The sequence below is a fragment of the Falco cherrug genome, chromosome 1 (assembly GCF_023634085.1).
Source record: "Falco cherrug isolate bFalChe1 chromosome 1, bFalChe1.pri, whole genome shotgun sequence".
Classification (NCBI taxonomy): domain Eukaryota; kingdom Metazoa; phylum Chordata; class Aves; order Falconiformes; family Falconidae; genus Falco; species Falco cherrug.
In genome coordinates, this window is record NC_073697.1 from 34,495,723 (window position 1) to 34,519,956 (window position 24,234).

Sequence of the window (24,234 nt, forward strand, 5' to 3'; positions counted from 1 at the left end):
TCACTGCAGTAAAATCTAGTCAAGAAACTGGAAAAAAAATGGACAAAATTATTGCTGTTACACTCTGAGTTATTTTCAGAAAGGAAAACAACAGGACACAGGGGACCACAGACCTGTAAATTGCATTGTCGTACTGAGCAAGCTGAGTGATTAATACACTGGTAGCTGTCAGTCTGTAAGCAATTAGAAGAGGATATGTTGATCAGTTCTAGGCACTGTGGATTTATGAAAAATAAATACAATACATAAATATCCCTCTCCAAACTAGATCTGTCTTTAAGAATGGAATAAGCATATCTTCTTAAAAAAGTGGACATTTGGGAAAAAAATAGGTTGTAAGTTCAAACTTGTGTCCATTTTAACAAGTAGGATCTATGCTTGAAGGTGATAAAATGGTTATATTTTATCTTAAATGACTACTGGATGTGGGAAACCTATCAACATGTTGAATTACTTGAAAAGTTCATGTATGTCACATTCCCGGAAGGCAGTGATGTGTTGACAGGAAACCAAAAGGGGTCAAATCATTTTACCTTGATTTAAATTTCAATCAGGTTAAATTTTCACTTCTTATTGGGGCAAATTCCCATAATTTACTATGGTGTGTTTTTTTTTTCCTAGGGTCACATTGTGAATTATGTTAACATCTGCTGATATATTATAAAACACTTAAGACATAAACCCACAGTTTTGAGGCCCTTCTCCATGTAACAAAATATCTTTTCTCTGACGTTTTAGCCCTTTTTATGCTCTGAGAGAGAACATGGACTATTTTTTCCTTTCCATGTTCCTCATTTATGAGAATAGTTTTCTCTTTTCCCCACTCCTGCCTGTGGGATAGCTACAGGAATTCTGCTCTAATCTGCTTCTCATTGTACAGTCTGTAAAATCTGCTGGTTTATTATATCATGGAACATGGGAAACTTTTGCCACAAACAGCTCTTTACTCAGTCTGCTTTCAGTGCCAGCCATTCTCAGATTGATTTACTATTCCCAGTTCTTGTGAGTTGCTTATGACATTTATGTCTTTCCATAGGTAGTTTAAAAATATGTTGCATCTGCATTTCACAACTGAACTGAGTAGCCTAGTGGCATTGTCCTTACTATGGTTTATTACTATTACCTATTATTGGTATTGTTAGCATAATATACAGAAAGAAGCATTTTTAAACAAAAGAAATATAACTACATGTCTGGACACATTAAAAAATCAGTGTTGGGGATGATTTAGAATTTTATTTTCCTGTTTAATTACCGTAATAAAATCAACGAGTGCAGGGTGGATTTATTACATATCATTGTTAATTTATTTTTGGAGTATTGGATCACTGAAGCTTAAAATTTATTTTTGCCAGCAAATTCAGTTACTAACATTTTAATGCAAAGTGGAGAGGAAAGGTCTGAGAACATGAACAAATTCAATGGCTTTGAAATTTGAATATGTGTGCATAGAAAATGTTTATTTCTACTTTTCCAGGAGTACCGATTGCACAGTTCTGCCGAAGTATGTGGTGGAATGAAGAGGCATGGTTTGTTACAGAGTAACTGACAGTGCAGATACTGAAAACAGCACTGGAAACAAAATTATGAGCAATGATTTTCTGAGCCAGAGCCACACTTTATGATAAACTTTATCAGTGTATGCCTATGCACTTCAGAGGACTTCGGCACGGATTCATAATGCAGTGAGTGAGCCTGTAGGTATCTCTTCCAGTCTAAAAGGTTCTGCGAATCTTGAGAAAGAGTGCAGTCTTCAGTGAAGTCCCACTCCAATGGCAAACATCCTGTTAGAGCAAAACCAGTTTAATATTAAGTGTTTGACATCATTTAAAAGGAAAGCTGAGGTTTGTTTAGACAGTTTAGCACAAGTGGTAGAAGTTGCCAAGCTCACATAAACATTTACCTTTATGTAGTGATAAGCCCATAGCTGAGAGGCTTATGGGTATTTATACTTGGCTGTGGCAGTCTTGTAATTATTTAATAAGGCACACTGAAGATAAGGTTATCATGATATAAGTGCCTGTAATCCCTCTGGGGTGTAATTGCTTCATGATAACCTCATCCCTTGAAGTTGTCTCTATTGCTAATATGAAAAATGTTTGTTTTCAATGGGAACATATATTTTGTGATGGAGCAGCATTAAACTGTCAGATCAAAATGTTAAACAGCAGTTGGAATGAGCAGAAGGGTTCAGATGGATTAACTCAGCCCTCATAGATGGTTCAGCTGATGAACTGAAATGATCCAAAGCCATTTCATAATGAGTCAGGATTTAGGTCTGGAAGTATCTGAAAAGAAATAGCTGTTTTCCCAGAAACATGCTTTAGGTTTCTTAAGACTGTATTCGTGAAGTCTGAGATTCATGAGAATGAGGAAATATGTTTCAAGAGACATAGATTTTGCCATGGTAACATCTGTGTCTTTTCTTTGAAATTCAATGTTTTGACTAGTAGATCGTCCATCCGGTAATACAGCATTTTGTATTGCATTGTAAATCATGAGATAACCATTAATGAAATGCACGTGCTTCACAAATAGGTCTTGGAGGGCATCTGTTAAACTTATTACTACAAGGTACTTTCAAAGCACCAAAGTACATGAACTCACTTGAAATGTACCGTCTGAAAGCTACGTGAGTCTGTCATGAAGCCTCAAAAATATATAAGTAGTGCTTTCCTCAAAATTAGAGAAGTGTATGGGCAAGAACACTCCTAAGAGAGGCAGAGACAACTTTCCCGAAAGACACAAGTCCAGGTCAGGGAATCCACCTTCCTCTTGCTTCAGGTATCAGCTGGCATAGATTTGTACCTCTGAGCAGTTGCTCACAAAAAAGCATATGACAGGCGTGCACGTTTTGTGTCCCAGTTTGCTTTCATAGGAAGTCCTGTGGCCTGCTTCTACAAGCTGTGATGTACAACCTCGTAACCAAGCCAATGTGAGGTCCAGCAGACAGCCCCTGCAGCTCCAGAGGCTGGAGGGACTGCATGGGGAAACCTTTCCCATCACATGAAGGGTGTTACAAATGGGAGGTCAGCGTGGCAGGCTTAATGTTTAGGTTTCCACACTTTTTATAGGCTCTGGCTAGCTATGTGCCTGAAGATGGAAAATATTTGGAAGTAAACCAAAAATTTCAAAACTAACCTTATATTTCCTTAGGATTTTTGGCATCAGTGGCTCTTTTGGCTGTGGCTGAGTGGAATAAGCTGTGACTTTGAGTTTAGTACATTATACAGTAACATATTACACCTCTCTTTTTTTTGTGCCTGGGAATTTCACCTCATCCATCTTTCACAATGTTCATCAGAGACTTTTAAAAATCCCTGAGCCAGCTTTATGCAATTAATTGGAGACAGGGCCAAACCCTAGATCTTGGTTTCAAACCTAAATCCTTCCTTGTCCAGCTCGAATCTGAGGCTATGCTGGGCCTAAATGAAACAGAATCAAAATACTCAACATTTAAGAAATCTTCATTTTAGATCTTATTTGTTTGGCAGAGAATGTATATCCTAAGTGTAAATTCAGGTAATTCACTACCTACCCCTGAAACAAATCTTCAACTCCATAATAGTAGAATTAGTGGGAAAAGACGGCATACTTTAAAAGATTCAAAACAATTGTCTCAACTGTTATTTTGGTTTGGTCATTAGTTAAAAACTATTCAAATATCGTATATGTTTATATGAAGCCCTCTATGTTCCCTCTTTCCAGTTGTTGATGAGCATAGACTATAGTCTAGTTATGTTCTTCTCACTTAGAAGAACTAGACATCTTCTGTTTGTACAGAAATGGCTTAGAAAAATACCTGGGTGGTAATACTTTTCTTATTCTATAGTATATAATTAGATTTTTAGAATATTTGTACTTTTACATTGTTGATATATGTATATTATACTATTAAAAAATCTAATGAGGGTTTATTATTATTTTCTCTTTTTTTTTTCATATTTCCATTTTTAATATGGTTCCAAGTCAAAACATTAACACCCTATGTTAGCTCATAGCTTTCATTTTTCCATCTTAGTGTAGGACACACTCAAATTTTGAGACAGGTCATGAGCCCTTTAATTAACCAGTAATTAACTGTTTCTCAGAGCAGGACAATGACAATCAGGCAGTTTCCCTGGAGTACTAGTGTCGCTTTGGAGCCCTCTCCTGGAAACTGTACTTGTGAATTACATCTTGGTAAGCAATTCATGAGTTGTTTTGCATTTGGAACTTGCTTTAAGAGAATGAATTGGAAAGCTTACAGCTGTGTGAATAGGGGAATAAAGGATTTTTTCCCCTCAGGTTTGCTTGTTTTCTTATATCTTTCTGATTAAAACTGGGAAGCCAGTAATAATGTCATGATAATGATGTTGACTGGATAGTTCTTTTTTTGATGCTTGCCCTATTACTTTTGTGTTTCCTGATCTGCCCAGAGACACTCCAGGAATGCAAATTCTGGTGGATTCTTTAGCTTGATCCATTTCTTCTCTAACTCTGATATCCTGGGTTCCAATACACTCAAGAAAACAGCTTTTTATAACTTTTTCTTGTAGTATTTCTAGGAGTTTCTTTCCAGTGTTTCATCCTACTTGATTGCTTCTGTAACTGATCAGGTAATGTATTACTATTTTACCCCAGGCTTAAGACTCATTCTGTGTACACAAAATGTATTACTGGTATCAGTTTACTCGGTGTTTAACTGTCTATTCCCTGATTGCATATTTTCCAACACATAAAAAAAGCAGTGATTTTGAAAGACAGATATAGTGGATTTTTTAAAATAAAAAACCACAAAAGATTGTGTGTTACATTTCAGTGATAGTTAAAGAATTTTTGACTTATCTTTCTTTCTAAACTAAACCAGGAAAACTAGCAAAATTCACCAAATATTTAGATATCAAATTAACAATTTTTGAGGTTCACAGAATGAGAAGATCCATGACTTCATGTGAAGAGAACAGAATTAATCCTGTCATCGTGCTGTGTCCTTGCCATGCACAGAGTGGTCATTGTGCTGTCTGCACCTCTCAGGTCTTAACGCCTGCTCATAATGCTATTGCATCTCTTTCCAGCCTCATGGAAAGCAAGGGAGAGTTAATTATTTTGTCAATTTTCCTACTTCCTTTGAGTCAAAACTGAGCAGAAATGTAGCTCTCATCAGGAAAATATGAACTGATTAGCGTTCCATCTGTGGCACGCCTTGACTGCCAAAGGATTTTTTAATTATATTAAAATTATGTACTTTGTACTTTGATATGAGAAGTGATATAGGAAGCTAATTTCTAATGATTGCTTTAAAATATGCTTTGGAGGAAATACAGAGATATTAGCATTACCAGTAATACAATCTGAGTGAGCTAAATGGGAGGTGTAATGAGAAGTTCAGGGCAGGAGGAAGCAGGCAGAAAGGTTGAAAGTGTCATCTTGTGCTTGCTGAGGTATCGTTTCCCAAATGATAGTTTGGCTGTCCCTGCTGTATCTGAATACCAAACAAATGCCTCAGCAGTGGGTCTGTGGTATTACCCATGGATTTACCCATCGCCGTTGCCCCTACTGGTATATAGCCATATCCTTGTTATGGGTTTACAGACAATATCCACAGTATAATTACTTTAATATCTAAAGTAATATTCATGTTTCCTAATTTGTGCTATCTTCAGGAATGTTCTTTGCTCCTAGCTTTACTATTTGAATTCTGCTGCAACGTACAGTGCATAGCCCATGTTATTTTGTTCTAAATAGCCACAGTCACTACAAATATACAGCTTAATTAGCATTTTTTACAAAATACGCTACAGCAAGAAAAAGGAAGATCTGTTTGTTGATCTGTGGAATTAAGTCCTCCAGTCTCAGGACAAATGCTGTACATCTGATTGCCACAGGAGGTTGTCTTGGTGGTTCCTTCAGTGGGGTTCTTTCCAGCATTTTAACTTCTACAGATTTTACTTTTTACTTGAATATAGCTTTGTGAAAAAAATAGAAGATGTGTGTATTTGTTTTCATTCCTGTTCCCTTGCTATGATCTTAACTCTAAACACAGTACTGTAATTAGTCAGGATCATTTTAGCTGTTTAAAGAACACTAATAAACATACAGTTGTATGGGTGATTTTGTATACTTATAAAAACCCCCAAGGAATTAAAATTAGGGTCAGGCATTTGGAGAATAAATGTGTCTGATTATATGTAACAAAAATAAGTTGCTAAGGAATTGCCTGTTTGTTACAAGACCTGTGCTGTTTTCATGTTTGTGTGACTGTGTCTATATGTGTGTGTAGGACTAAATTCATGAAAGTATCCTGTGTTACACGAACTCAAATAGTTTATCAGACACAAGAGAATCTGTGTGGGAGAAAACTACTCTGAACATTCAAACCTTGTGAGACAAAGGATAGGCCATCCGCAAGATGTAAAGCTGCAGGAAACTTGGCTTTGCTAGTTTTGCTGCCCACAGAAATACTTGTAATTGTTATAAACTCTTAAAGTTCATAATCCTCCTTATTGTTTCTAGCTGTGTTTTTGACAACTAATTCTTAATTTTCAGCTTTCTGAAAATTATATTTCATTGACTCCACTGAAAACCAGATTCAAGACAAAAGAAAGGCTTCAAAATGGTTTAAGAAATAGCTGCATGTAAAAAAATCTCACAGTTAAAACATTTTTGGTATTTAATACTTTAATACCACTTCAATTCTTATTATTTTAGATAAACAAAATGCATCTCCAAGAAACTACTTTATTTGGATTTATATATCATCTTCATTAAAATCCCAAACCCAAATTTTCTGGCAGTCTATACCAACTTTCAGAGTTATGGACATATTTAATCCAGGCTTGTTTTTGTCAGTTTAACACTTAAAATCCCTGAATTGTTCACAGGAGGTTTTGAAAATTTGATGGACTCTACAATTTCTGGCATGAAGAATAAAGACGTTGGAACTGAAATAATTAATTGCACAAAACCAAGACATGAATAGCATCCATCTTCAAATGCCGAGAGGAAACTTCAACAGACCACATCTGTCCCAAATTTTCTGATCATTTTCTAAAACTGGATACTGAGCACTGCAGAACATAGATGGGTTTGTAGTGTTATTCACCTTTTAATGCCTATAGTTCTGACTGGCCCATAGCCAACCTGAAGCCCCAATTAGCTAAGCACAGCATTCTATTCGTGCTTCAAATTTATAAAACTTACAGTACATATGTTGAAACTACAAAAATGGTGTGTCTTACTTTTATTACGCCCTGACCTCTTGTTTTCTACCTTCTATTGCTGTCACTTAGTGCCTTTATGGGTAAGTGACTTACTGATACTTTATCTGCAAACAGTTCTCTTGTGTCTTATTTTACTTTTACTAACATAAACCTTTCTGTAACTGTGGCTTTCTGTTTTAGTCAACAGAATCCTACAGGACTGTCTGATTATATGACCTCCTAATGCTGGAAAATTTTTGGAAGATTGACTGTAAAGAGACCATGAAGGTTCCGTTTTATTAATCAAACATGGTGAACCCCATGTTAGTGCAATTCCCTGTTTTATTACTTGCACTAGTATCTATGTCATCACTGACATCACCGTTAAATTTGATCTGGGAATTCCATAGGGACCATATTTCCTTAAATAAGGCTAAAATCTGAAGAAACAGCAAAGATCCTTAAAAATATAATTACATGTTGCAAAACAGACAAAATTATGGCACTGTGTATTTTCAGCAGGGGAGTCAAAAATACGTGTTGCAACAAAACAATCTGGGATGTTGTTTCTTCCTTAATTTAGGATTTTCCTCTAAGGATGTGTTGACTCAGACCTCCATCAGACACTCCAGAAAGGCATGGGTATCCAGAGGGGCCCATGCTCTATCTGCCAGCTCCTTGCAGATATTCTGGAAACCCTAGAGGGTAAAAATGACATGAGATGCCTGCATTTAGGCATCTGAACCTGACCTTTGATGAAGCCCATTAACATGATTTGATCTTGGGTCAACATTCCCCAAACAGAATTATCTGAGCAAATGCCAGAAAAGTGGCAACATGAAGCAGGAAGCCAAACATTCAGAAAAGAAACTCACTCTCACACTGTCAACTCACAGTAGTTAATGAATGGAAAGGCAGAATTACATGTAAAGAATTGGCAAAAGGTTACAATTAAACTATGGTTTTGAAGTGCTGGTCTCAACATTTGAGTATGTTGAGATTTTCAATCTATGCAGACATTCTCTATGGAGTTAACAAATTGATACCTTCTGAAAGAAAGCATTAGTAAAAGGAAATCTTTCTCGTCCATTGCATGTTACTGACGGAGCAGTTTAAGAAAAGTCTAGAAAGCAGACATAAAAGATTCTCAGAAAATAGCCTAAGCTGCAAAACCATGGAAACAATACAAGATTTATGTGGCACTTTACAGGATGAAAAAAAACCCCAACAACAACAAAGCAACTTAAATTATATCAAGTCCACAAAAAAATTCTTTGGTGAAACAAATGAAAACATTTCAGGCATAACAAACTGAAATGTAATTGAGTTTTTAACTCTTGAAAATTAGCTGTAGGCAACCTTACCGATGAATATATACTTTGAAATGAAATGACAAAATGATGTTTTACTGACAGATGTTCTTTTTTAGCCAAAGTTATTTAATAATTTTTACATGAATCTATTACTAATTTCAGCTGACTCAAAGCTGCAGTTTTCAGGAAATAAATTATCTGTTTAAAAATTGCATTAACTCAGATGCAATTGAGTTAACATTTCTGTTTGAAATCATAAAAAGGGAGCACTATTTTAGAAGGCAGAAGCCAGTAGCCATTTTTCAGCCAATCATACAATGTAAACATATTTACTAACTCATTAAAATGTCTTGGGAAACCAGATGAATATTTGTAAATAATTATTTCAACAGAAATTAATGAGTTCACTGTTGCATATCTTTGTATACATTGCCTTACCAAATTAATTACATTTATTAATAATGTTTTTCTCTGGGGAGACTTATATCAACCACTGAAGTGATTTAGGCTATGTTTAGGCAGTAAATGTTTCACAATTTTACAAATATAATTCCATATTTTAAGATCTTTGCTAATAAAGGTAACTACAGCTGTGACAGTTTTTTAGGAAGGTGATGAGAAAGTTTTAAAATCTCATAACTTGCATCATGTTCTATATTCTTTATTTATAATCTTACTGTTGGCACCTGAAAATACAGGTGAAAAAGGAATATCGGGCGGAAAGGTTTCTACGTACTGAAGAGGTACTCATCTTTTTTTCATTGGTTACTGTGTAAGAAGTGTGCTACTAGGGCAAAGAAAATGGATTTCTAGGTGATTAAATAATTCTGTATCTATAGTAAAATTGGTAAGAAAGCCAGATGAGGTACCCTAGAGGTCTCCCACTTTTCATTACTAGATGAAATTAGATCTTTTAATATATATGTTTATCTACAAATGCACCTACACTGTGTTTCTGTGTGATAGAGAGCGTGAGTATGCATGTGTTAACGTGGGATGCTAGCTGTGAAGTGTATATATGATTTGAACACTGAAAAAAAATGTAATATCAAAGAATTCTGTAAGAAATATTCACCTAAGAAGGGGCTGTTTTAGAGAATGCAGACATGAAAGATGTTCACAGGAAGGTGATTGTAACCCTAATGCACCATGAACCACCATTTCTTAATTCCCATTCTGAGGATCTGGGAGAGGTGCTTGATTCCTGAAGTACAAGGTTGCTGAAAGGGTATAAACCCACTGCTGTGCCTAATGACTGAAAAAAAGTCAAAAAAGCAGGGAATCAACAGCATATTTTATATTAGTAGTGTCATTAATAAATAGTGAAAATAAACTGTGAATAATTTATTAACTAATGTCATATGTCACCTTTCTTATTCTACTCCTGTGCCCCATTATTATGTCATCTATTACTGTGTCATCTATTAGAAAGAGATAAAATAATGGACACTGCTTCCCCTCACCCCCAAACTGACCATCCCTAAACATAATTTCATAAACAGGAAAACTAAATTATTGAGAGGGCAAGGGATTGCTTTTCAGAAATGGCAAGTGATCACATCCCAAATGAAGTCACTGGGATCCCTGGACACTCACCTTTCAGAGGCTGCAAGTCACCCATGGCTGCTGAAGAAGTCAGTGCCCAGACCAAAAATAGAAAATGCTTTTCCTGTGTTCTAGGTCTATGTTTCAACCACAAGTCCATTCCTTGTGCTTATCTGCCAGACAACTACTGTAGTCATTTCTGGTTATAATGGCTTAAATTACAGAGCAAGCCAGAACTGGATCATTTCGGTTTTGCTAAATGGGTTTTATATAGATTGTCAGACTGGCCAGACAAATCATGTCTTCTTTAGAAGGAACCTGCTTTTTACAGAGTTCCTGTGGATGCTACATTTAAAGCTGATAATTGACCCAAAGGACACTTACTTTCAACAAAAATACATGTAAGATCAATCATGCTTTATTGTGGCTATTTCACTTGTTTATATAGTAAGGGGGTTATTTCAGGTTAAAAATTAGGCTAAAACACATTTGCTTTGAACAAACTCAGAGATTCTGGCTAAGAAAGCGATGCTGCCATGGCTAAAACAATACCTTGTGATAAACACAGTTAAGATTCAAATAGAGACAAATGAGCTTAAAATATGAAAAGTGGTGGCAGATTTATTACAGTTTTAGTAACATTATTCAAAAAATATTGCCGGTTTTGTATGCAATCCACTGTACATCTCCGAGTGAATGTGCCACCCACCTACTCTTGAGAATATTCATGACACTGCTGCTAGACTGTATAGTCACTGTCACTAAACTACACCGGGGAACAAAGAAGGTTGACATTCTCACGTGCAGCTCTGCAAATCACATTGTATTTGACAGAGACTTCAGTTGATGCAATCATTTATACTTTGAGTCCAACAGAGGATTTTAACTCTTTTCTTCCCTGAGAGGATGTTTTACAGTTATCGTGCCTGCAGTAGATTATTGAAAATGTTTACCCAGCTTTAAATGATATCAAATGAGCAATTTGAGATCTTATACACAGAATATCCAAAGCTGCCCAAGAAGGAGTCGAGAAGGACAGTAAGGAATAACCTTTTCTTTTGAAATTTGATGATACAGCTAACTGTTATGACATTATAAATCTCTGACATCATGATGCATTTTAATATGCATTCTAATAATTCAGGGTCTAATAACACCTTTTTCTTAGGATCATTTTAACTAGTTCCTTCTAAGCAGACCTCAGTCCTTGTGCCGAGCAGGTCCTTGCTGGGGTGGGCAGAGATGCCCAGAAAGACGCTCAAGTGCAAGAAGTAAAAGCTCATACAGCAGAGTGCGGAGGGGAAGGGGAGGTGCTGTGACTGAAGCCCCTCTGCTAGTGGGCTGCAGTCCTCTGCAAATCCTCACTGATGTAAAAAAAATCCTTTTAGAGGACATTAATATTTCACTAATCTGCTGCCCTCAATCAAAAACTAATCATTTTTTTGTTTGTTTCTTTCTTTTCTTCAGTTTTAATTAAGGTTCAACAACAGTGTCAAATACAGGCTTGGTATTTAGTTATATCTTGAAAAAATGTTTTGAATAGGTTTTAGGTAGCATTTAGGTCAGCCCAACACATTGTAGCTCTGTTTAAATGGGAACGCTGCTGAGGAAACCTATGCCTCGCTTCAAATTCAGCTCTGAGTTTTTCAGTTTGACTTTGCCTACAGTTCAAGACACTGCTGACAATGAAAACAACACTCTGCACCCCGCACCCCCCAAAAAAACCCAACCCCACCCCACCCCCCAACCAAAACCAAACAAACAACAAACAAAACAATCCCTGGTCTGGAATGCAGCTACCTGACATGCAGTGGATCATCTTTCACAATGTCACAGCTTTGGGGAACAAAAGTCTCGCACGATCTTGTCATCTGCACCTGACATTTAACTCTAGACTTACCAGCAGGGCAACTGAAGGATATCTCTCATCTTTAAACTCACAAAGGGCTTATCAAAATATAACATATGTGTATTAAGATTAGCCTACAGTAAACTCACAGCTCCTAGTCATCCTTGCGAAAATGGAACAAGTGCTCTGACTGAAGCAAGTACTAATGTCTTGCAGTATGTCCTTAAAAGTAATTGTGTATCACTAAACTTTCCTGCACAGGCAATCAAAGTAATGAAAGTTAATACAAAACAAAACAGAGTTACTGGAAAGAATGTGAATCTCCAGGCTGGATCTGTGAGAGAAAAAGACCCTTTTGAAGGGCCGGGGAGAAAGAGAAGTAGGAAAAAAAGGTGATTCATGCAGTCTTGTCTAGAATGCAGAATAAGCCTGTAGTTCAGTTGATGTGTATAAGAAATCGCTCCAGAAAGCATATTCTTACATATAACTGACCAAATTATCAGAGTCAGTTGCAAAAAATTTGGATTGCTAGAGACAGAAGATTATAAATCAGTGTTCTATTATTCTTCAGAACATCAACTGAGACATAGCCCAATATGGCTTTAATTTGTAAAGAATTTCAGAGACAATTACCTTATTGTTTTAAAAAATGGTTTTTCTTTTGCACATCCAAAAATGGGATAAACTATTATCTGACATAAATTATTATCTACTGGCTAATACAATTTATTCTTGAGAAATAACAACCCAGGAAGCATCTAATGGCAAAAGAGCCAGTCTTCAGCTATGTAACTTGTTCACTGAAGTCTTGGAACCTTGTCATGCTCTATTAATCAGATACCTTTAACCTGTTTTCCAACCTGGTAATGGATGGTTGTTTTGGTTTTTTTTTTCAATAAATAGCAAGGAATAAAAGCTTTAGTATAGAGCTACGTTTAAAGATCATTTGAAAAACATCATATTTCAGCAGGAAACGTAAAATAGGGACAGGACTCATCACACTTAACTCTCAAGCACTCAACAGAGGCAGATAAAGGTGCTTCCAGTTCTTAGGTTCATTTAAAGAGATAGACATCTCCATAGGGCAATTCAATTGACTTAGGTTCTCCCTCTATACTTCCACAGTTATTATAGTGTTTTTAAACATTACATGATATTTATGTCTGTTTACATGCATTATACAAATTTCTTTCTATAGATTTGGGTACCAAGTTCTTCTCCTTATAAACTGGTCTGAAGACACAATCCGGGAAAACCAGAATGAGCATTGATGACTTTTCCGAGTTTTCAGAGGAAATGAACTATGATTTTTTGTTTTGAACAAGTATCAGTAAGACTGGAAGTTTTAAAATAAAATCTAGGAACTTTCAGACTGGAAGGAGTATGAAGTGGATTTGTTAACAGTAAAACATAAGAAAAATGGAAGAACAATCATCCACTGTATAGAAAACAGAAGTTACTCTCACTGAAACAAGCAAGTAGAGAAATCTGTGGCTTTCTGGTCTTTTTTAATTTTTTTCTTGTTATAGTGGGGAAAAACCCTAGATTATGAAATCTAACTCTCTCATATATGACAATAAGGTTGCAATATTTTTCTTTCCCTTTCCTAATTCTTTATCATCCACATCTAAATGCTAGATCAAAAACCTCAAAAAGTCTTACAAAAATGAGTTGTATTTACATTTTGTAAGCTAGTGATAAAAAGTCACTTACAGTCAGTAACTAGTTTGTTTGGGCATTCTGTCCTTCCTGTTCAATTTGTTTTCCCATATTTTTTTGACAATATTCTGGAATAATTAGGAGGCTTTGGAACCCTTTGGATGCCAGGTTAAAATCCCTGGGATGCCCATCTTCCCAGTAAGTATTGTAAGTAAATTACAGGGCTCAGTAGGTGGTTTATGGTTAAAGATTCCCTTAATACAGCCTTCAGCTTCTTGCTTCAGAAACAGTCAGGTTTTTTGTCTGTCATTTAATTTCAATTTTTAAACCATAATAAGAGAACTGGAATCATTACAAAATGACTGCTTGGCTGTTGTTTTTTTTTTTTTTAATTACAGCAGATCTTGCTATTCAAGTAATTGGCAGTATGCAGACAGAATTTCCTTTTCCTGTATTAATGCTCTGATATTAATGCTCTGATAGTGTCAACACATACAAAACCCAGTCACACTGTTTAAGTCGGGGTGACAAGTCAGTCACTCGTCAAAGTAGGTTAATAGTAGCTCCGTTAAAAAAAAAAAAAAGTCTTCAAAATAAAATAACAGATAACATAGCTGAGTTAACAAAACTACAGAGGTTTGCTAGGGATATGTGGAGAGTGGGCAACTTGTCATTTGTTATTTATGTTACCAAGTGTAAGTGAACAGGAGGTATGAAAGCCTTGTGAGAATAAAGAGTCATTGCTGATGATATGAAGATCATTATTTGCAGGGTCTACTGTTGGCCTGGGCACCTAAGACAAGCGAAGATCTGTTTTCCACGCATAAACAACATATCAAAATATACGTGACACAAACTTTTCAGTGTAAATTTCATTTTTTTTACACTAATAGCTCAGGCATCCCTGTCTGAGTAATGAGAGATGTGAGGATAGGTACTGAACATGAGCAGCTCACTTCCGTGTAAAGAGAAGGGAAAAGAAAACCAAGCAATGCCCCATTGGTTTCCAACCAGTTCTTGGGCTGTTATTGTAGTTCTCTATGAGCGCCTGCAGTTTGCTGAGGCTAATCAGATGTTAGAGGGGCATCTGCAGTTCACAGAGAACCCCTAGAAGCTGAATAGAGCTTATTTCCTCACGCTTGTTCTTAACATTTGTGGATTAGAGTGTTTGCATGTTATTTCAACGTGGCATTTGAGTGATTTCATAACAAAATGAATCATTGGACACCATCATGTCTATGTGTTTGACAGATTTAAACAAAATTTGACAGACAAAAGTTTCAGATGTATTAGGTTTCTCCAAGTTTCATAAAACCTAGGTTGGATGGAGGAAGGAGACTCTTTGGGCATGATCTACTTGCCTGAGCATGGGCTGTACTACTATTTGCACCAGCCTAGAATTATCTGCCTAGCCTTCAGCTACCATATAGAAGGGTAATCTCTGTATCAGATAAAAGGGTATCTCAGGAAGCATTAGATGATTGTTTTTAGGCATACTCTCTAAATCCTCACCACAACTTTCCGAACTGATGCAAAAAAAATTCATAACTCAGATATTATTAAACACTAGAGAATCTACACAGAACAGACTCCTTAGAAGTGTCCCAACTACACAGAAAAAATCTAGTTAGAATTTTCAGCTAGCTAGAATAAAATTCTATAGGTAATCCTGCTTCATGCTTCATGCAGAACTTTGCAAAGGAGGTTAATAAATTTAAAGATATTCTCTGGTTTACAAGAGAGTATTATCAAATTCCATGACATTTCTAAGTTCACAAACATGTGTTGCTTTCTGGAATGGGTCATTTCCATAAAAAAAGTTTAAATTAATTTGTTTTCATAGAATTAGAGAATCATTTCTGTTGGAAGAGGCCTTTGAGATCAATCAAGTCCAACACTTAATCCAGGACTACCAAGTCCATCACTAAACCATGTCCCTAAGCACTGTATCTATGTGTTTTTTAAACACCTCCAGGGATGGTGATTACACCACCTCCCTGGGCAGCCTGTTCCAGTGCTTGATCACCCTTTCAGTGAAGGAATTTTTCCTAATACCCAATCTAAACCTACCCTGTGGTAACTTGGGGCCCATTTATCGAATACAACTGCTCACAAAACTACTTTTTCCTTCTCAGTTTCACTACTTGACAATAGTATTTAACTAAATTTCTTATGCGCAAGCTCTTTTTGTTTTTGTTTTAATTTGTAATTTACAGGCAGCACGTTACTTTTATATTTTTGTCTGAGTTGAGACTGCTTTATTTAATGACATCTCCAGTTTCCCTGATTCTATTATGTGCAATTCTCAGCAAGGACTGTCTGAATGTATAAAACTTAACTGCCTTTTTTCACATTGTTCTGAACAAATACACACACATACACATATGCATATATATATATGTACGATACATATAAATCTCACATACACATACACACACACACACACATATATATATATGAAAAGTGAAGATTTCTGGGGAGACTGACAAAGTGGAATCATTCCATAAATCCGGCTTTCTCCATAACACCCATAGTGAAGACGTTTTGTAGACAATTCCCTCTATTCTAAATCAAATTAAGAACAGCTAAGGTGAAAATTCCCAATGTAAGATTTCTTAATAAATATAGAACTTTCCCAATTTTTGCAATGTTCTGTAAGATGTGGTGACTGTTAAAGAAATTGAGAAAAATACTCTAGATTAAGATATAGTGAAAAGGTTTGTGAGTTTTTTCTAAGTTAGTATTATTTGTAAAATCTTTTTAAAATGTTTATTAAATTATGTTGCTGTTAATGCAACAGTTCTGTAAAGACACTCCAACATCAATTTGTGTCACAACACAGGGATTTGATACTGTTTTTACTCTGATGTCAGAGAACATGCTTGGCATTGTTACCACCTTCAAGAAAATGCAACAAAATTTTGCTGAAATGCAAGCTCCTAAGGAATCTCGGGTCACACATAGTAAAAGGACTTTTCTTCAACCCTGATGATTAAATTTTCTTCGGTGGAGTATTTACACTTCTTATTCTCTATTGTGACTGATCCTATACGCCAATAAGACTTTAAACATCTTTTTTTTCCTTCTGGGAAATTTAGTGTGCTCTGTACCAGAAAGGAAGGGTTTGATTGGGACTTTCATTGTAATGATTTTCCTTGCTTTCTGTAGGCTGCTTTGGTTCTGGGTACAAGAAAGGAGACATTTTACTTGCATGTTTCAATGTTCATACTGCTACTTTTAGGGAAAAGGGGAAAGGATAGGATGTGTCCTACCTGGAATACAACAAAATAACAGACAAAGATAGGAAGCTAAAGCAGACTAATGAAAATGTGACAGATTTAAGGCTAAAAGACACTCTACTCGGTCTTTATTCCTTTGAAGTTCCTCAGAGATGCAGATCACATCGGCACCTATGCTGACACAGCACTGGGTTTCAAGACAGGGGTGCTTGCATTTCACATTGATTTTTTCTGCTCACAGCAACAAAATAGACAGCCAGAGCAGAAAGGCAGTGTATTATCCTTTCAAACCAGATGAAGGTGGTAGATTTAATTTTAGGTTTACCAGTCTTAATAGTGTGCCTTCAATATTTATAAGGCTGGTACAAGTTAGGACAAGTCAAAGAAAAAGATATAGAGTGGAAATTTGTCCATTAAGCTTTTTCTGTAATCCATAACTTTAGGGAGAGGAACAAGCTCTCAGAGCAGTTATATCCTGGAATTCTTGCACAGTGGTAATGTTGTGACATGAAGAAAGAATTATTAACAAGACCTGTGAAAGAAGTTATCTTTCTAGTTCTCTATACTTTAATCTTCTATTAACTGCTGCAAATGCTACCTTGGCATATATTTCAGCCACATATTAATTTCTTATTTTGTCTCTTGCAGCACCCCCACTGGGATATACTGCAATATTGCTATTTTACATGACTATGGCATATGACAAGGTAGATCATACCCTTCAGTTGCCTAAAAATCCTAAAATGATGAGCAAAACCCCATCAATAATTCATTGCCAAAGTACCCATGAAGAGGAAGCAGATTGGCGTGTTACACTGGATTGCTTCTAGTTCAGTACAGAAGAGAAAAAAAAAATACCTCAAGGATTCAGATTTGGTCTTTTAGTTTCTTCTGCTTTGTGCACAATGTCTCCTTTGTTGCTGGCAAATGATATACCATTACTGGAAAAAAATCACATGGTCTACAACTTGATCTTAATGAAGGACAGATTCGTGGTGAAGCGGTGAATTTTACAGTTAAAATGCAAAACAATATGACTTTCTTGAATCATCTAATGAACCAGATTCTTTCCTCAATTATATATTTACAGATAAAGATAAAGCTCAAACTGAATTTTCTGTACCTTAGTAATTTTTAAAATAAAGCCATTGGATTGATTTTTTCTCTAAGTCCTTGAATTGAATGAAACTTTCAGGTAATATTTGTAACAAATCAGCATTTCACACAGCTGATTTTTACATGATCTTTTCCTTGTAACATGTTAAAATTAGACAGGCATTTCTTGGATTCTTTCTAAGTGCTTCTGAAAAGAAAGTTAGGAGACAGTTGTATACTCACTGAAGTAAAAGGTGTTAGGTGTGTGCTAAGAACATTCACCTGCTTATTTTGAAGGTCCACCGATATCCATAACTAAAATGTCTAAAATGTCAGGGTTCAGATAATACTGTCTATTTATGTAACATAATTAAATGTTTTGAGTAAGGTTTTGTCTCATACTGGTGTTCAATGATGATTTTAGGTGAAGATTATTCAAACTTGACAGTGAAGAAGGATCCAAAATTGGTATCTAGAGACTAGAGATGATGATCATGATTTTTCTGAGGAGCTGTGAAATGTGCTTTTATGAGTACATATTGTTGTATGTGCTTGTGTGCATACACATATGTGCAAATACATTGCCTTGCTAGCCATACAGTATAGCAATTATGTGGACATGATAATGAAAACTATCTTATCTTTCAATATAGCAAGATATTATTTATATGGCATTTTTATGATCTGTGATGTGGCTGATAGAGATATTTATTATTAAATTTCTGAATTCTGTGGGCCTTCTGAGTGACATAAGTAACAGTTTAAATATCTTATTATGAATAGTCAAAGCTAAACTATGAACGAATTTGAACTAATTGGAATATTCCATATCCTGCATTGCATAGCTGTGACAGAGTATTCTAATTCTACTGAGGACTTTCGGTTGAAAAGCTACATTTGTTGCCTGCATTTTTTATTGGGCCTAATTCAGGATGGTATTTCAAATGAACAGATGAGGGCATAGCAGGGAAAAATGAAGAGTTGAAAGAAATTAGTAGAACTATATGAGTCAAGGAAGATAATGAGGGGTATAAGATTTATAAACTTAAATAGCATTGATTCAATATCAGTACTGCTATCTTTTTCCCTTGGAATGTCAGCATTAGTAGGGACATATATCTTTCCTTTTACAAGTTCAGGTTTTAGCCACGCTTTCAGTCAGAAATTCACAGAAGTTGTACCTTAGGAAAGCCTTCCACTTGGGTTCACCAACTTTAAATTGAGCAGCTATTTCAGTGTGAGGAACATTCTAAGCAGTTCTCCCCCAAATTAACTTGTTTGCTGTAACATGACTTGTCCTTTTTTGTTTTCATTCAACACAACTTCAGGAGACAAAGTCCTTATACTTTTGCTATAGATGTTCGTTGCTTCAAACAGACAGGGGTAGAGTCATTAGAATCTATACAAATGATAGATATAATGATCGACACAATAACAATAGAATTACAAAAGTATGTTTCAGGATCTTGGTGGAGAGAAAAAAGGTGCAAAAATACAAACAGAAAAGCTCTTGCTCAGGTCTATTGGTACTGTTTGGAAAGACATTAAACATCTATTAGCCTAAAATTAATAATTAATACATTAATAAATAAGAGTTCAGTCAGGAGAGAACAAAGTAATTAATTCCACCAAGGTAAATTATTACGGTTTGCTTTTGGTAGCCTGGAGGAAGCCTTTTAACCACAAGCTATCTCTTCTTTTTTCTATTATATTTGAACATTTTATAATGAGCATTTATGTCTCCACAGCCAGCATACTAATATGGTCACTGTTGTTTTTCCAAAGTTACTAATTAAAGACACAGATGCATTTTACAGACCAGTGACATCTCACTCAACTGATATGGCTTATAGTGGGTTTGGGCTGAGCAGGCAAAGCCTGCTGATGTGCTCGAGCAGCCCTTTTCCCCCTGCTCCCATTAGTTATCGTTCAGAGAATGGCAGCATGCCTTGAGGAAGGCAGCAGGCATGCCAATCCTACTTGCCATGGTTAGCACAACAGCTGTTTACCTCATAATTCATTGCACTGGCTCTGGCAGGCTTTTCAGGACAGAAAATGAAAATCTGCTTTTGCACACTGTGTGTGTGTAGGAATAGTGGGAGGATCCGGGGTGGAACTCAGGACGTGAGGGCCACTGAAGCCACCATTTGGAATAAAGATGGGCTTGAGGTTTAAACTTAAAGGCTGAGTTTGAATTTGACTTTTCCTCAGTACTGAGTGCTCAGGACAGTCACTTTTGTGGATTAGAACATCCAATAAAAGGAAAAAGAAAAGCTATGTTTTGTCTGTTCTTAAAATTATATTTTCGCATTTTGTTCCTGTCTTCCTTTCTTCTGTTAATGGTTTGCTTTTCTATGCTACTCCTCCTTCTGCCCTGCAGTGTAGCTTTAGGGAGCATTACACAAGTAAGACTTTTCAATGAGATACAGGTGAATATAATGTATTGTAAACTTTACCAGAAGTTTTGAATTTAGTCCAGGATATGGAATTTTTTTTGGTGGCTAAAAAGATTAAGAGGAGAAAGGCAGCAACAAAATTAACAGAAGTGCAGGATAATGGAGAGTTTCCAGGATTCCAGTTAATATTTTTCTAAGACGAGAAGCACACAAGAAAGCGTTCAACAGAAAGATTAGAACTTTCTGCAGATTTTCACTTTTCTGATCAGGAAAATATTGGTGTTATATACTGCAATATCTTACTTTTGCTACCAAGCCATACTTGAACTAGAAAAAAATCTCACAGATCATCTTGTTATTTCAGTGTTGTGCTTTTAATATACTAATTACTTCATTAAACCAAGGACATACCTCCTGGCTCCCTTCCAAGTTATTAGTATTGTGCTAGGAAAGAACAAAATTGAGACATGGAAACAACAGCTCGAATGAAGAGAGGAAATCCACCACTTGGGAATCATTGAGAGTGATTTCAAAGAAAACTGTATTCAACCAGAACATGTTTCCTGAGTGTTTAGGTAAAGAATCTCCAAACCAATAAGTTTTTAAAATTTATACTTTTTTTCCTTTGGACTTACCATGATAACACAAATAAGAAATTATATATTTTGGAAAAGTATATTTTGTTACACTGAAAGATGTGGAAAAAAATCTATTTCTCTAGAGAAATAAAAGTATTACAGTAACACTAGAATTTCTTAAGTTTTTCTTAGAATATCAAATGGTTTGCTAATTGAACATTTTTGCTTTTTACATCCCCCCACCTTTTTCACTTAGTCTCTTGCCACACCTACCGTGACATTATGGCTAAGAAGGGTCGTTATCATCCTTTTTAGCTAATAAGCTGTGGGTCAGTAGAGACATCTTCTCTAATCAAGTTGTCTAAGTGTTAACTGAATATGTATATTTTTAACTTTATGCCTCATGGACAAGCACAATGTTTTCAGAGTCTACTAGGTATTGAATTAAATATATTGAATTTACTCTCATATACTGTTGCAGGTTTGGGCCTAAGTGGTGATTCATCTAAGTAAATAACAGTTCTCCCATTTACTCCAATAACCGAAGGATCTGCCTGCTGTCAAAAATTATCTTTGATTGCCATGGTTTTTCCCCCAAGAGCACTTAAAATTTCTATTTTTCTATTTAAATACAGATTTATATTGCTTTTGGTTAAATCAGAGGTTTCTATAGCATGCATTTGCAGGTTCTTTTTACTATACTGCGAGTGTCAATTTCTTATTTTAGGAAAAGCATAATTAGATAATTAGGACAATCAATATCAGAATGTTTACTGTTCCACATTACAATCACCAGGCTATTGAATACTGTTGACAAACACTGACACATGAACCCTTCACAAGGTTTGCTAGACCTATAGTGTTAAGTATCAGAGCTTTACAGCCTCTGATCTGTCCAGCTTTTGGAAAAAAAAAAAAAAAAAAGCCAACACTTTCAGAAGTCATTTGTATCTGAGTTTAAGTTTCTGGTAGGTTGATCTTGGCTGGCTGCCACATGTTCACCTAGCTACTCTCTCAATCCCCCTCTTCAATAGGACAGGGGGAGAAAATAAGATGGAAAAGCTTGTGGGTCAGGATAATGACAGGGAGGTCACTTACCAGCTATTTTCATGGGCAAGACAGACTTGCCTTGGGGAATATCCATTTAATTTATTGCCAGTTGAAGGTGGATGGCAAGAAAAAAAGGCAAACTTAAACCACTTTCCCCCATCCCTTGCCTTTCTCCCAGGCTCAACTTCACACCTTTATTCCCATCTCCACTGCTTCCCCCTGCCCTGAGTAGTAGAGGGGGACATGGAATGGGAGTTGTAGTCAGCCCATAACAGTTCCTCTCTACTGCTGCTTCCTTCTCACACCTTTCTGCTGCTCTAGTATGGGTCCTCCACTGTATGCAGTCCTTCAGGAAAAAATCTGCTCTAGCATGGGTCCTCCATACCATCACAGCTCCTGTCAGAAGAATCTGCTCCTGCATGGGTTTTCTACCAGATGCATCTTTCTGCAGGGAATATCCATCTGCTCTGGTGCAGGGTCCTCCATGGACTGCAGAGTGGGTACTCAGAGTTGGTACATGCTGCATCGTGGTCATCTCTACAGGCTGCAGAGGAATATCTGCTCTGGCACCTGGAGCACCTCCTCCCCTTTCATCCTCACTGACCTTGGTGCTCCCTCTGCAATTCTCACACTTTTTTTCCTCACTCCTTACATTGCTGTGCGGTGTTTTGCACTTTCTTAAATATGTTTTCGTAGAGGCACCACCCACTTCGCTGATGGGCTCAGCTGTGTTTGTGGTGGATGCATTGGAGTCAGCTGGAACCAGCTGTGACCAGCACAGGGCAGCCCCTGGTCTCTTCTCTCAGAGGCCATCCCCCCGCCCCTGCTGACAACACCTTGCTGTGAAAATCCAATGCAAAGTTCTCCAATTAACATGAGAAACCTGAAAAGACTTAGCCAGTGTAAATCCAATGTCCCAGAAAGTGTTTTCAGATTAGCCAAGCTGTGAAATCAGAGACAACTTTTGTGGTCACTGATGAACCCATATTATGTTAAGAGTATTGCAGTTAAATTATTATATTAGCTATTACACAGTGCTAACAATTTGCTTACAGCTCTCAATAGGGTACTAGTTCTGCCACGCGTTGACTTTGAGCTCTGCTAGCTTTCACTACAGAAATGGCTCTTACTCGTGCCAGCCACCAGGCAAGGTGGGAATTTCATGTCATAAGGTAGACCAGAAGGCAGATAATCTGTCTTCTAAAGCACAGATCTCTAGCACTGGTCTCGGAGAATTTCAAACTATCAACAAGTCTAAGACTTACACTTGAAAAGTCTTGAAAGCAGTGATGCATATGCTTACAAATTTAGTAATTACTGTATAGCTGATCAAGTATTCCCACTGGATAGTAGACGTCTGAGGCAGCTTTTCTGTAAGCCTCAAATATTTTCTGTCTTATCTTTGTGCTTATAAACAACAAATCATTGTGATTATTTTTTAAAAATGTGTTTAATTTATAAAAATATTTTGTCAGGGTTTGGTGTTTTTTTTTGTGGGGTGTGTGGGGTTTTTTTCAGGGGTGTGTGGGGTGAGGCTGGTAACATTTAAAGGAATATACATTTCATTCACCCTTTGCACTTGTGCAAAATGAAATACTGTAGGAATAACGAAGAAATTCAGAATGGGTAAGTAAAGCTCTTTTCCCATTTCTGCATAACATTATTGGAGATATATACTTCTGTAAATGCCTCTCTAGCCATAAGGATGCACATTTGCCTTTTGTTCTCTCTCTTCAGCAGAGATTCTGACTTCATTGTTAAGTTCAAGTAAAATGAACATATTTACTTATCTGCAAGTAAATGCTGACAAGCAGTGCTGAAGTGCTGAATAAAGTTAATAGCTTCTATATGTCAGAGATGATTTACCTTTTGTGTATTTAAATGTGTAACAATTCTGAGTGATTACAGCATTTTCAAAATTGTTTAGGCTATGAGTAAAATCATCTGTTATTCTTAGACTCCAAAATCTACTTGTTCCTCAGGTAACACCTGAGTAAGGATTTCCAAAAGTACATCTACTTTGTGAAAAATAAAATAAAACAAAATTGAACTAGACAATATCTCACAGTACCACTTCTTCTTGTGTTCATATTTTGTATTTTTGTTAGAAATTTTTTTGAAGAGGTACTGGTTTGGGGACAGGGTCCTAGGCCATGCGTAGTAACAGAGAACTCCTGATCTGTGGTCTTATCTCTTTTAGTGCCACAGTACAAATAATAAATAATGTCAATAAAGTATTATATTGATGAGTATTTAACAAAATATCATCTTGGATAAAGAGATGATATTTTTGTTTTCATGTGTTACTTCCTTGTAGCTGGGAAACAAC